This window comes from Cygnus olor, chromosome 16, assembly GCF_009769625.2.
Source record: "Cygnus olor isolate bCygOlo1 chromosome 16, bCygOlo1.pri.v2, whole genome shotgun sequence".
Lineage (NCBI taxonomy): Eukaryota > Metazoa > Chordata > Aves > Anseriformes > Anatidae > Cygnus > Cygnus olor.
In genome coordinates this window covers 7832343-7845770 of record NC_049184.1, presented here as the reverse complement: position 1 = coordinate 7845770, position 13428 = coordinate 7832343, and the positions used below count along the sequence as shown (strand labels likewise).

The following is a 13428-nucleotide window of genomic DNA, read 5'->3' as shown; positions in this document are numbered from 1 at the left end:
ACAAAAATATCCTTTCAGAGTCCTTCTTTTATTTTTACAAAGGAAAATATCTTACTTTTTTCACATCACTGCTATTGTTCTTTGGATGCCCTCACGTTGTTTGTTGTTGCTGGCATTGCATTCCAAAAGAAACATTTATGTCAACTTGGACTGCAAACCATTAAAGGGTTTCAATGAGAAACAGAAAAACCTTTCAGCTAGAGTACTGATTTTGATCCACCTTATCTCTTCCAAATAGCCATTATTGCAGCCACGTCTCCCCTCGGGAACAGTGCAAATAAACCAGTTAAGGAAGTCACCCATTGAAGGCAGCCAGGAGATACTTCTTGGTTGCTATTATGGATGCTGCTTGTGTTCTCCAAGCAGATTAGTTTTCATCTGCAATGCTCTAACTCATTTGGTTTCTAACTTAGGAGTCAATGTTTCTCACTACCATTTTAGGAATCCAGCTACTACACTGTAATGCTCGTCGGTTGACAGCTGTGTTGGAACAACTATATACTTCGCCTTTCAGAAGGGAGGATATTTCTCTGAGCAGTTTTTTTGGCTCTTGTAGGAATGCTTTTGTCTTCCCTGGTCCCGAGAGGCAAGGGAAGAAAGTTTTAGATTAGCTTCCCTCCCCCATCGTTAGCATTGCAGCAACAAATTGTCATTGGAAGTGGACACCATTCAGCGCCATGGGAGCCGGGCCTGGAAATCATGCATTTCCTTCACGTTTTTGGTGAGAAAGTCTTTCGAAATACAAGAGTAGATCTAGGTTGATTGTCAATGGCCTATTTTCCATGACGACACAAAACCAGAAACAAAAGGATTTTTATTTAGGAATCAGAACTATTTTCTGGAGTTGCCTAGTTTTTAGTTTCTTGATTTAAGCTGGTCTGGAAGTCTCCTACCATCATGAAAAACAGAAGTGAAAAACATAAAGCTTACGAAAACAGGATTAATTTGCAACCATCATTTTCTGTATCTAACACTACCTAAACTCAGATCTTATCTGCTATAATTTTGAAGAGATACAGTAGGAAAGCTATTGATGTTAATAGAAGCAAAAAAGAAATAACTTAAAAAAAAAATGAATTCTTATCTGAAGTTAAACTAGTTATATATGCCTTCACAAAGTACAGTCAGTTAAAGCAGTTTTAGACACCAGCATGCCATATGTTATATTAAAATTAGACTGACTAAAAAGAAGGATGTAACAAATCTATGCACGAAGGAAGACTATTCACTGTACGCGTATCCTGATGAATCCTTTTGCTTATCTAATAATCTTTGCAGAAAGTACCAAATAAAGCTTATTAGCAAAAAGACACTGGTTTGCAATTTAATTTTGAAGTTAGTCTTGACACCGTCTCACTGAATGGTAAGCACTTTACACAAAGTAACCTATACCAGTATTGTTTTCCAAACTCTTGGTTTACTGCAGTTTCATAGCCTGCAAAAGTATAGTTAGCTGCAGTGATTTTTAGATCTCTGAACAGAATTTATATATATATATATATATATATTTTTTTTACAGGATCTATACATTGATTGTATCTCAAGGATCAAGAGAAAAATATTTTTAATGCAAAAAAATAGCATGCAAGAAATTCTTGTATAATGGAGAAAGGCAACTTTCTCAGAGGGCAAGAATGGGGGGGGGGGAATAAGTATGCTAGAGAGATTTTATGTAAACAACTTCCAGAAAACAACAATTACTTCACTCCAGGGATCATGCCTTTTCCTCTGAGGAAGCTTTCAGTTCAAACTCATGCAAGTCACAGAAAAGATTTCAGTGTACCACAGCCCAGATGCCACCTGAAGTGTTTTGTTTTGTCTGTATATTCACACTGTTTGTTCTGAGCTAAAAAGCAACAGGCTGGTTGCACTATGAATGTTGATTGTACATCATTTATTGGTGGGATAAATGCACATTAATATGATTTTTAAAGGTAATAACTCGGGTACCATTGAGAACTAGAGACATTATAAACTGGCTAAAAATAGTAATTTGAATTCCAAGCTTAGTCAGCTTGGCAGAAACAGCTGTGTTCACTGTACCCTCTAATTAGTTTGCATATTATAAGAGTTCCAAAGGTTATTTCCCTCTCAGAAACCTACCAAATTAGCCTTCACAGCACAATACTGTTGCCATATCAAATGCAACAGCAACGGATTATTCAGACTTCAGAGACTTACCACTACTTTTTCTGTTATGTTTCATTTATATAGGCATATATTCTTATTTAATAAGGTAAAGGCAATCTCTTCTCTATCTGGAACATTCAGAAGAGCCTGTCTTGAAAGGAAAAGGTCCAGTTCATAGCTGCTTGCTTATGAACGTGTACTCCTTATTTAAAGAGCTCTGAACTCTAGTTTCAGTAATCAGTGCACAAAAGTGTAGCTCCTATATCTATTTAGCAGCAATAACATGAAACAGACTTAAACACAGTTCTCAAACAAAGTACACCAGAACTGTCACAAAGTTTTCCTGTGAGCCCTCTGTGTTTTAGAGATAGCGACCAGTATGCTTGTATTTTGGAGCCTTTTTTGGTCAGATGATGGAAGAAATGGTTTAGAAATTAAAGTTATTTTTTAGCCAAACTGTACATGCATTACTGTATCTTAGTGATCCAGCCCCAGTTACTGCTAGATAATCTTCTGAATACATCGCATCACAAAGGTGAGATTTTCAAAATGCTGAGAGTCCCACCAAAGTCAAAATACCACTGAATGTACTTGGTAAAAGTAGTGGCAGGCCAACGTTGAGCATGCTTCAGATTGTTTAGACGATTAAATTAACTGCCAGATTGCTAAAGATTTTAAAATTAAAACATAGGTGGCTCTACATATACAAGATTCTTACTCTGCAGAAATAGGTAGATCACTGATGAAGAATGAGAGATGATGAACAGCATGCGAGTCCAAAATTAGCATTACAAAATAAGCAATATTTAAGCCATCATGTTTGATTTATAGATATTAACTCAGTTATTTTATTAGTACTTTTATAAACAAGAAAGGTAAAAGAATAATAAAATAATTTATATAGGTGAAGGCATATTTTTAAACCTACTCTTTCTAGAGAGAGTTATGAAAAACAATTGTAACAAAAGAAAAAAGTGTTTAAACTTTAAAAGGACAAACAAAGCAATACCAATAAATGTTTGATATGAAAAAGAAAGGAGCTATTTCTAATTCAAGTAAACCCTGTGCACTGCTTTGAAACACTACATAACTGCAGAGTTTAAACCAATTTGTTTCCTCTCATGGCCATGAGATGTCACTTTGCATAAATGGTTCCAAAAAAAAACACACGGCAAAAAACTCAAATATAAAAGCTAAGTAACACTTACTAGAATATTTGCAAAAGTTGAGGGAATAAAGTCTCACCATGACTATGATGTGGTAAACACTTAGAGCACAGCAGTATTATTTTTGTGTTTAGGATCCTATGGGACAGGCGATAGCCATATTTCCAACTTTCTAGAAGTTCCATCAAGATTCTCAAAGTTTTGAGCTCGTATGCAGAGGAAGTACTAAAGCACACAAGAAAGGAAGTGGCAGGAATTGTTAAATAGGAAGTTGTGAACTCCACATTACCTATTAAAGATATCTACATCTTATTTAGTGGTAAACTTCACTTCCTTGAAGATGTTTTTATCACACGTTATTTTACTGGCTTTCTTGAGACGCAGTTTTTAAGTTAAAAGTATGAGGGGGATTACTGGCTTTATTTAGTATCAAGAAATACTGTTCATTAAAAATGGTGAACCATATGCTATAAAAGGTACCAACTCCATAATCTAAGTGGGTTTCCCTCCTGTATTGTTTCTTCCCTACGAATTAGGGTACAATCCCAGCAAGTTCTACCATATGGCATATGAACACTTCACTGCAAGGGACATCAGTGAGAACACAGGCAATGGAACTATACTCTTTATACTATTAGCAAAAGCTTTGTACCATTTCTAACATACAATTACAATTTGTACAATTAACAGGATTGCGCAAAGCATGTTCATGCCTCTGTGTGCAGAGAGAGGCCAAACTCAAGCTTTGCTCCTACAAGAGAACCAGCAAGTAGTCATGCCTTCTAGTACCTAACCTCTTTCAGCACACAATTCCCAAATCTCTTTTTGGGAACTTTGAGTAACTGTAACTGGTTAACAATCATTTGCAGAAAAAAGTTACAAGTATCCCTTTCTTAAATCAATTTCAAGAAAGGCTTTTGAACTGAAATTTGAAGAACTATACTGGATTATAAATCTAGATGAACAGCTTATTTCATTTGAGATCTGCTTAACATTTCTGTTGCTATTATAATCACAGATACCCACTTCACTATACTTATAATATTCAAATTTGGAAAGGAAAATTTCAGTGATGATTAAAAGCCTACTGAAATCACTGAATGGTGCAACCTACAGGTTGCCAAGCTACTGCAATGCACACAAAAACCTGCTGAGAACAAACAGTACTGCTGAAAACAGATGTTAGATAAAGCAGAATTGGGATACTGCTGTTGTCTCACAAGCTGTCTAATACGCGTTTAGGTAACCCAAAAACAGCTAAACTAGTTTTACTTAGAAAAAAAAAAACTTACAGCTTTCTAAACCTGAGACGACTAGTTCACTACCTACAGACCGAATACAATTTTTGGAGTAAGTCGCTGGTGCCATCTCCCCTGCCCAACGAACACAAGTTTAGACATTTGTTTACCTGACTATAGGGCTGCTGGGTCACGGAAGGGCTGAACATATCACGTGCCAAATGCACAAGCTAGTTGGTTGATGACAGGGACAAACCTGGCTGTGCAGCCTTCACATGGCTCCAGGACAGAATGGCTGGGCACCTCTGTTCTACAGGAAGGTTTAAAAGAAGTTGCACGTAAAGCTCAATGTTTACACAACTATTTTCAGAGTAGTAAACTGTTCTAAGAAAAAAGAAAAATCAATACTTTTTTTGAAAGAGAAACTTAACCCTTAAATGCTGACAGCAGAGATGTTAGATTTAGTGAACCCACATTTGGAGAGGATACTTAGGTCTGAATTAGGTTTCAGAGCACTTTGCTTTACCAGCTGCCCTTCAAACGCAAATCAAAACACGTATTAAGTCTTCAGTCACAGTGGATATCAATACTGTTTTTTACTTAGAATAAGCATAGCTTCCGATGTGTTAGCAATTAATTTGCACGAGGGAAAGGTGAATAAACCCATGCCTCTAGAATAGACAGTATATAAGAAAATGTACGGACAAAAAGCCTGAGAAGTTCCTGTGGAAAGATACAACCCCTCCACTAATCCAATGCAAGCCATACTTTTAATGCTAAAATTCATTCTATACTTTATTATTTCTCCAAGTTACAAAGCAATCCTTTAAGACACTGACAGAACCAATCGTGTTACTAAGGATTGTTTTAACTGTCACTGCAGTGTAAAGGAGCTTTCCCCTTCAGCTGTGCAGGTCATCTTCTCCCAATGTGAAAGCAACTGAGAGCTTAAAAAACAAGCCTCAGTGTTAAACAGGCACCTCACACAATCAAGAAGAACTTGCACAGACATCCTAATGCACGAAGGATTAGCACCCCGCACTCCAGTACATGAAAGGCTCTGCAAAACTAGACAGGCTAGGCCTTCAAAGGCCTATTTCATCCTCCCCATGCTAATGAAACAGATTTGTCAGTGAAAGTAAGTTGCATGGATCAGACAAGATAAACAACATTTTGCCACTTCATGCATCTACTAATGCTGCGAGTTTAACATAATTCACTAGGAGAACACCAGCTCATTTGGCAAGGCCTAGCACCATCCCCGTGATTAGGGCACCCCCTCGGGAGGCAAAGCTCTCCTCACCTCCTGCGCTCCCCCCTCGCTCCCCACACCTCCGGCTCCACCAGGCTCACCGGGCTGCACTTCCTGCAGGCCCCAACCAGCGACTAGACATGCTGCACCACTTGGCAGTTACCTCAAACCCCCTTCTGCAGTCTTAGCATGCACCTGGAACACTTACAAGAGAGAAGAGGGAAACAAACAAACAAACAAAAAAAAGCAGCAACTTCCAAACATCTCAAAAAAAAACACCAACAACTTCACCTCCTCACATCTCTTTCTACCCAAGTCCCAACCAAAAGACTGTTGGACTAAAGTCTTCTGAGCAGTGATCCACAAATAAAGGTTTAGGGTCACACACAAGTGCCTCCAATTACATAAACAGTGCTGGGGGCACAGCATTTTCACAAGACTCTTGGATTATTTTTCTCTAACCAAAGACAGACTTTTGTGTGAAGAGATACTTTTATCTGGAAGACATTGTTAGAGAACAGTTTAGTATAAGGAAACCCTAAAGGTCTTTTGCTGGTTTTCTTTCTTCCTTTTCGAGCTCTCATGTATACGTTTATTATTTTCGCATAATAATGTTTGAGTGCTTGCTCCTAATGAGGTAGCACTATTAACTAATTTAGCTACTCTTAAAAAATAAGTACTTAACAGTTTTACTACCCTACAGCTCCATTTCATGTGGTAGAGAACTTATCAGACAAATAATAAGGAATTTCCTGCTGTCAGTCAGTCAGTCACAGAGAAGTAGCCTATACAACAATGCCATCACGTACAGCTTAGCATAATGGACTCGGTTCCTTGCTGAGGTTTTGAATGCTAAGCTTTCCACAAATTATGTCTTACTTGTCATTAATTTCTTGTTAATAAGTTAGAATTTCTTGTTAATAAGTTAGTAATTTCCATAATATTTTTCTGCTCTGCCTGCTCTTGACAAGCTTTAAAAAGCCTGTTGTAAGATTAGACCTCTCCACCAATGTTCTCGTGTCGGCTAATAAATCCAGTAACTTAGCAGCTGTAAAGATTTTACATATTTTCAACCTCCTGTTCCAATCTTTCATCTCTGCTGAAAACAAGATGAGTTTGAGGGACAGCGAGAACAAGCTCCAGAACCCAGGGGTGCACCCCGAACACCGTCCTGTTGCTGAGCCCGTCTCCAGCGAGGCCAAGTGACCGCCTCAGGCCGTGGAACCTCGGCCTGCTCGCAGCCTCACTTCAAACGACTGAGGCAATTGCCCTCTAAAGGAAAATTACTGATGAGCCATCTATGTCATATCACTCACTGGCAAATCAACCCCCCCCCCCCCCCCCCCAGCTCAATATGGTATTTCTCAGTACACTACCGATTTAATCACAGCTAATGTAATGCACAAGGATAAAAGGATGGGTTTGTTGGTTCACAACACGTATCGTCCTTCAGATATTTACCAGTTCTGAAACAGTACAAGGGCTGAACTGCTCAGGTCATGGCAAACTTTGGGCCAGTTCTGAGAAGATATCAATACTGGGAATGAAAACATTGTACAAGTTGAAACAAGACTCTCACTCATCATACTACAGATACTGCTGGGCATTGCACAGTTCCAGGCAGGCAAATGCAATTTAGTGTGAAAGCACTCCTTCGTCTGAAGTTTAAGAACACAAGTGACAATTGTTGCTTTCCAATTTAATTAAACTGTTACAAATAATACACAAAAATATTTTCTAAAGTTGGGTAGCTGTCCACTCCTTCCTCTCTTGCTGGTTAAAACTCTCAATTTTTCTTTCATTTCTGGAAATATTCAAAAAATTTCTAGAACGTGTGCATATGTATTTTGGCTGTTTAATAAGCCATGTAGTATTTTTCCAGTTCTTGCTCCAATGACCCACCCTCTCCCTCTTTCCAAAAGAAGTTCCTCTTACTAAATCCTCCTGCTCGTGCCAGTTCTGTTTTCCCCAGCAGCCCACATCCCACAGTCATTCAGACCTGCGCAAAGCAGAACAGGGACGCACAATTTTACACAAGGAGAGCAGAGGTTTAGTCCTACTTCAAGCAGCTGCAGTGACTGTAAAGAAGACACTGGAAAAAACAGGCCCTACATAGTATAATGGAATCAAGATCTGAACCAGTATGGATTATTTTTCCTGTCAGAAAAAGGAAGTATACTCTTCCTTAGTCAAAGATGCATTTTTTAAATAGATTTCACATTTTACTTCCTGCAATCACACTGAAAGGTCACACTGTTTATGCTACTGTAACCTGTTACTGTGGGATTAGCAATGATATAAACAAGCAATTCGCATTCAAATGTGCACAAGGGAAGAAGGTTATGAGAACATTCCTCTTCATGTGTAGACCACTTGTTCTTGTTCCAAATAAATATAAAGAATCTGAGAAACAGAGTGTCTTTTGTAGAACGGCTCACAGCATCAAGTACTTGATGAATCAAGCACTTCACAGAAGAAACATAAAATTCTGGGAACTTGAGATACGAGAAAAAGCACCTGAAAGATCATAAATAGAACAGCTACTTTAAGTTCAAAATACTACTATCTAGTAGCTTTTTCAACAAGCCATTACTTCAGCACAAGAAGTATTGTAAGCTTGCTGAGCAGAGGGCTCAGTTTCCACTCTGCCTCCAGCCAGACCCGCACAGCTCCACACTGTCCACTGGAATAGCAAGGAATTTATCATGTAATTACATACACAGGCAGAATACAAGATTTGCTTTATTGTTGCTTTATTTCCTACTTCTACTTACGCAGAAACTGTTTTAACCTTCTTCTAAGTACAGGAAGAAGGCTGCACCACACAATTCAAATCTGATTAAACAATGTCTTAACAGCTGGTGAGAGAAATCAATCTTTCTTGTCATTGATGACTGCTGTCAGTGCTGAAGATGTCTTTATATCCCTTTAACCATGTCACCACAGCATCTATAACAACCAACGGCTGAGATGATTATAGTTTCAAGTGGTGGGAAAAGGCACATACAGTAAAGGCATGCAGCAGACTTCTTGCTTTTCTTTCCATTGGAGTACACTGCAGTGAAAAGAAAAAACTAACTACTACTTCAAGGCCAGGATCCCAACACAGAAGGAAGTAAAATGTCCAACATGCAAAGAAGAAATCCTGTTTCAGTCCCTAGCAATGATAAACAGGCCTCCAAAACAGGCTTTTAATGCGGGTATCAAAATGCTACCTAATTAAATCCAAAATGTACCTCCATGAGATTAAAAAAACCTCTTGTTGAACCCAGCATTAATCTCTCACTTTCCTTCACAAAAGACATGCCCAACTAGGAAGCAGGACTGCCCAAATATTTTTTCACACCAGAGGTTAACAAAACAGAAACTAAGGTACGTATTCAGTATCAGTGATACCAAGAAATTCTCCTGCTTAAAAGTACAGTGAGTACACTGTAACTTATCATGCCAACAAGGACAGGCAGGAGACAAGAGAGTGGAAGTTAAAAACAAAAGCCATCAGAAAAAAAAAAAAAAAAACAGAAAAAAAAACACTAAACACCATACAATTTGAGAGAAATCACATTTGTCCTAGTATTGATGTTAGTATTTTGAGTTGAAAGATACAGACAGGCTTTAGCTACAATGGTTAAAAAGTCAGACCTCTCAAGTAAGCTAGCTGTACTTATGGTGCTTTTACAAGCAGATGCCCTAGATAACCAGCTCATTACTCTTAACACTACTTATGAATGTAAAAGACAATTACTTATGGAAATAATGTGTTCAACAGTTCATTTTCTGGGACAAAGTGTTGGGCAAGGTGAAAGCAGATGGTAGTAAAACTTGCAGAACTAGAAATTAGAAATTTTTTTTTTTCAAAAGTCTTATACTATGCTAGCTCAATTTCCTTCCGACCACGGACATCAGATTTTTCATTGCTGTCCCGTGAACTTTTCTCTTAAATGTAGAAAGCACAAACCCAGTTTGAAAGTAGATCAGCTATCACTATTAACAGAATCACATGAATTTCCAAGAATCACTTTTATCACTTTTTCTTGGTACAATATGACAGGCAAGCTGTTGTATCTTAGCTGTGTTTTGCGTGGGTGAGAGAAAAAGCACATCTAAATTCACAAGCCTTGGTAGAAAATGAATTGGCGTTTGTACTACATGATCTACAAAGTGAACACACAAAGGCATTTTGATGCTGTATCATAGTGCCTCTCCCAGCCAAACCAGCAAGGGCATGTCTACTGGCACCAGAAAGATAAACAAAAAATGTTTCTTATGCAAATCAACATGAGACAAGTTGACCAATGACTAAAAAAAACCATCTCAATGGTTAAATGCCATAAACATCAAAGCTTACAGATTAGATCAAGTTCGTATTATTACTTCTGAACATCGCAGAGAATCTGTTACTACATTTCATTTTCATAAACTTGTTTCTTTTAGGAAAAAATGCACACATTTAGTGCATTGAGGAAGCCCTTCCCTGACAGGTAGCGATGCACCACACACTTTTAGGTGCAGACACAAACATAGTCTAATACTTAAAAAAAAAAACCACAACAGTTTTAAATTTATATAATTCAGTAAAATGTCTGAACACTGACAACACTTCAAATCAACGCTGTGAATACGATATAAAACCATAGGCATGATCCTCTAACATTAGTCTTAGATCTCAATTTATATTAACCTTTTTCAAAATCGGTATTGCAGAAACTAACAGAATTAAGCAGGGCTTAATATATAAAAATCTACACTCAGGAAAATTCTGATTATCTACTCCTCCGGATAGCTGTGAGTTTTTTTAAAAGAAACAAACAAAGAAAAAACCAAAACTTGTTAGCCTTGTGGCATAATACTCAATTTTCAAATATTTATCCATCTGGTCACTACTAAGCCTCTGACTAAGCTCACATTTTGAAAACTTTACTCTGCAGAGATCGGATCCTTCCCCATGCTGGACAACACGCCTCTGCTTTCAAAGAGAACAATTACAAAGGAAGGCTACAGTCATGGGAGAAAATCCACATATGATTCTGAATTGCTGGAGCTTAAGTTGTTGTCACACAGTGCTAACCTAATTTGCAGGTATTGAAAAAAGAAGAAAAAAATACTAGAAAATTACTTCATATATTAACAGTAACAGAATACTGATACTGTATGCACACTTTTGGTTCTTTTCTGTGTAATAAAAGGGATGAAAATAATTTTTTATTAAAAAAAAGCTAACATTTTACTAAATACAGTTCTCATTTTGCATATGGAGAGTCTAAAGTAAAAACTAGTTTATTTGACCATGGTAAAAAACAATTCAGTGGCATATCTGGTGACTGATAAAACCTGCCCAATTCTCACATTCATGGGACTACAAACGACAGCAAGACTTCAAACTAACACTGCTATTACAGACTTTTTTCTTTTGCTCAGACTCTCTTTTCTACTCCATTTTCTTTTAATTAAAATATGTCCACTTTGATTCATACATGAATTCTGAATTCTACGGAATCAGTAAGTTTCTCTCACATTTGATGAGGCTAAATTAGCAATCCAAATAGATTATTATGTCATGCTGGTGACAGTGATCTGTTAACAAGAAAGCAGCAGCGATATTTCAGTGTAAACCACAGCTTAGAATGTCCCAGATAAAGAGAGCCCTTGGAGAACATCCATTTGCAAAGCAAGTCTTACAAGAAAAGATTTCATTTTAATGTTTAGTTGCCTGTAAAATGAACTGTTAATTGAAACCTACCCAGATTATTTTAAAAGAGTTATTTTAGTTTCAAAAATACTTAGTGTCCCACTCACAAAACACATTTTATTCTCTACTTACAGGGACTATTTCTGTTTGAATTTAACATCACTTGGCACGTGGCAAATACTGCATTCTCCGTAACTGTCAGTTTCCTTCTATGTATATACCCTTACAGCAAACAGAAAGAAAGAGGAATAAGTAATGTGGAAGAACACAGTAAAAACACAAAACCCTTTCAGGTATTCAGGAGCAGGTGTAGTACTGTCCACACGTATGATTTCTAGAATTTTGGCAAACGGTAACCCTTTAACAGTAAGCTGTCATAGGGAAATACTGGGCTCCATTTTTAAATACTCTACTTACTGCGATGCTATCAGAGAAGATTTGGATTCAAGGACTTAGATTTTAAACCCTGGAGTCTGAAAAACAAGCAAAACTAAGCTGCTTAGTAGCTCAATTTAATGGGACTTGCACAATCGGATGTTTGCTATCAGCCGACGAAAGAGACTCGACCTGGAAAAGTTACCGGCACAACTAACCAGCGCAGCCGAGTGCCCTGGAACATGCTCGGTGGTACAAAGGATACTAGCACTGGTAATTGAAAGTAAGCTCTGGTTTTCACGGAGAGGATACTGACTTTGCAAGCCGCAGAGACTCAGCTACTTACTCTGTCATTGTTAGTCTCTCCCATGCTTCTATCAAGATTCAGTGCCTGTATAGCACTGGAAGACATGGATATCCTGTGTTGTAGGAAAATAGAGACTCCCTGCAACTATCAGTTCTAAACTAGCTTTCCATAACCAGAGCCAATTAAATTAAGCCTCGAATGAATCAACATAGCACAAGTTAAGAAGTGGCAAAGCATGCATGCAGAGACCTGCATTTTCAAGTAGCAAGAACTGGCAGAATCCAGCACAAAGATGCATTTGTAATAAGTTGTGCTCACGCTACAGTTTATCTGTTGCAAAGAAGTTTAAAGTTTGCGAGCACCAGAGTAAAACGGAAACACAAATGCTTGTAGAGTGCAGCAGCATACAGTCTGAACTCTCACTGCAGCTTATAAACCGAAAATGCTCGTAGAACTTCCTGTTCATTTACTTTAAAAATACAACGCAACCACACTATTATAAGTCTACAGGGCCAACCATTTTACAGTTTGTTACCTTCAACTTTAAAATCTATCTACATATTCCATTAATGTTTTTCCAGAGACAGTGAGCATAAAAAAAAAAAAGCTTTCCACATCTTTTCTCTTTTAAGAGAGAAATATCCAAAATATACACAACAGCAGTTTTCTGCATCTCCCCCATAATCTGGGTAAAGCTTATTAACTTTCATACCTTGTAGTGCTTTAGTTTAGCTTAAAGAGGTTTTGGGGAAAAAAATGTTCACTTTAATACTAGTTTTAAAAGAATTTAAAAATTAATAAAGAAATTGAGAATAGTTATAATATTCCTCTTCCAGGTCTCAAATCAAACTGTATCTATACCTCAGCTTTCCAGAGCGCGCACAGCAGTACAGTTAGTACTGTTTTCAATATTCTCATTTCCGAACATATTTGAAAATCTAGATTATACCCAGTTCTTTCTTATTTTGCAATAGTAACCGTAAAACTCAGAAAACAGTGCAGGATTTTGTATAATTTTGCTACCTTCACATGGAAAACAGCATGAGCTGTCCCCATAGAAGTTTCAGTGAAAGCAAACAGTGTCAAGTCCGCCTCCATCCCCTCTGTATGGGATCCCTAGTTGAATGCTACATCACTAAATAATTCGCAGGTCTCTTTAATGTTATTAACACATCAAACTTAAAATCATTAACCAACATACTAACATCAACATATCTAGTTTATATAAACACAAGAAGCAACTCTACCTGTATTTGAGGGTTGTGTTTTTA

At 37.5% G+C, this 13428-nt stretch overlaps 1 protein-coding gene across 3 annotated transcripts in view; it reads right to left on the bottom strand.

Moving 5' to 3' along the window:
- Positions 1-13428, bottom strand: part of PTPN1 (protein tyrosine phosphatase non-receptor type 1) — a 44900-nt gene that overhangs the window by 28323 nt on the left and 3149 nt on the right. Inside the window, exon 2 of one of the 3 annotated variants that reach the window (XM_040576440.1) lies at positions 11608-11697. The exons of the other annotated variants lie outside the window; for them this stretch is intronic. The gene's annotated coding sequence lies outside the window, so the exon portion shown is untranslated. The remainder of the gene's footprint in view (positions 1-11607; positions 11698-13428) is intronic. 3 annotated transcript variants of the gene reach the window in all.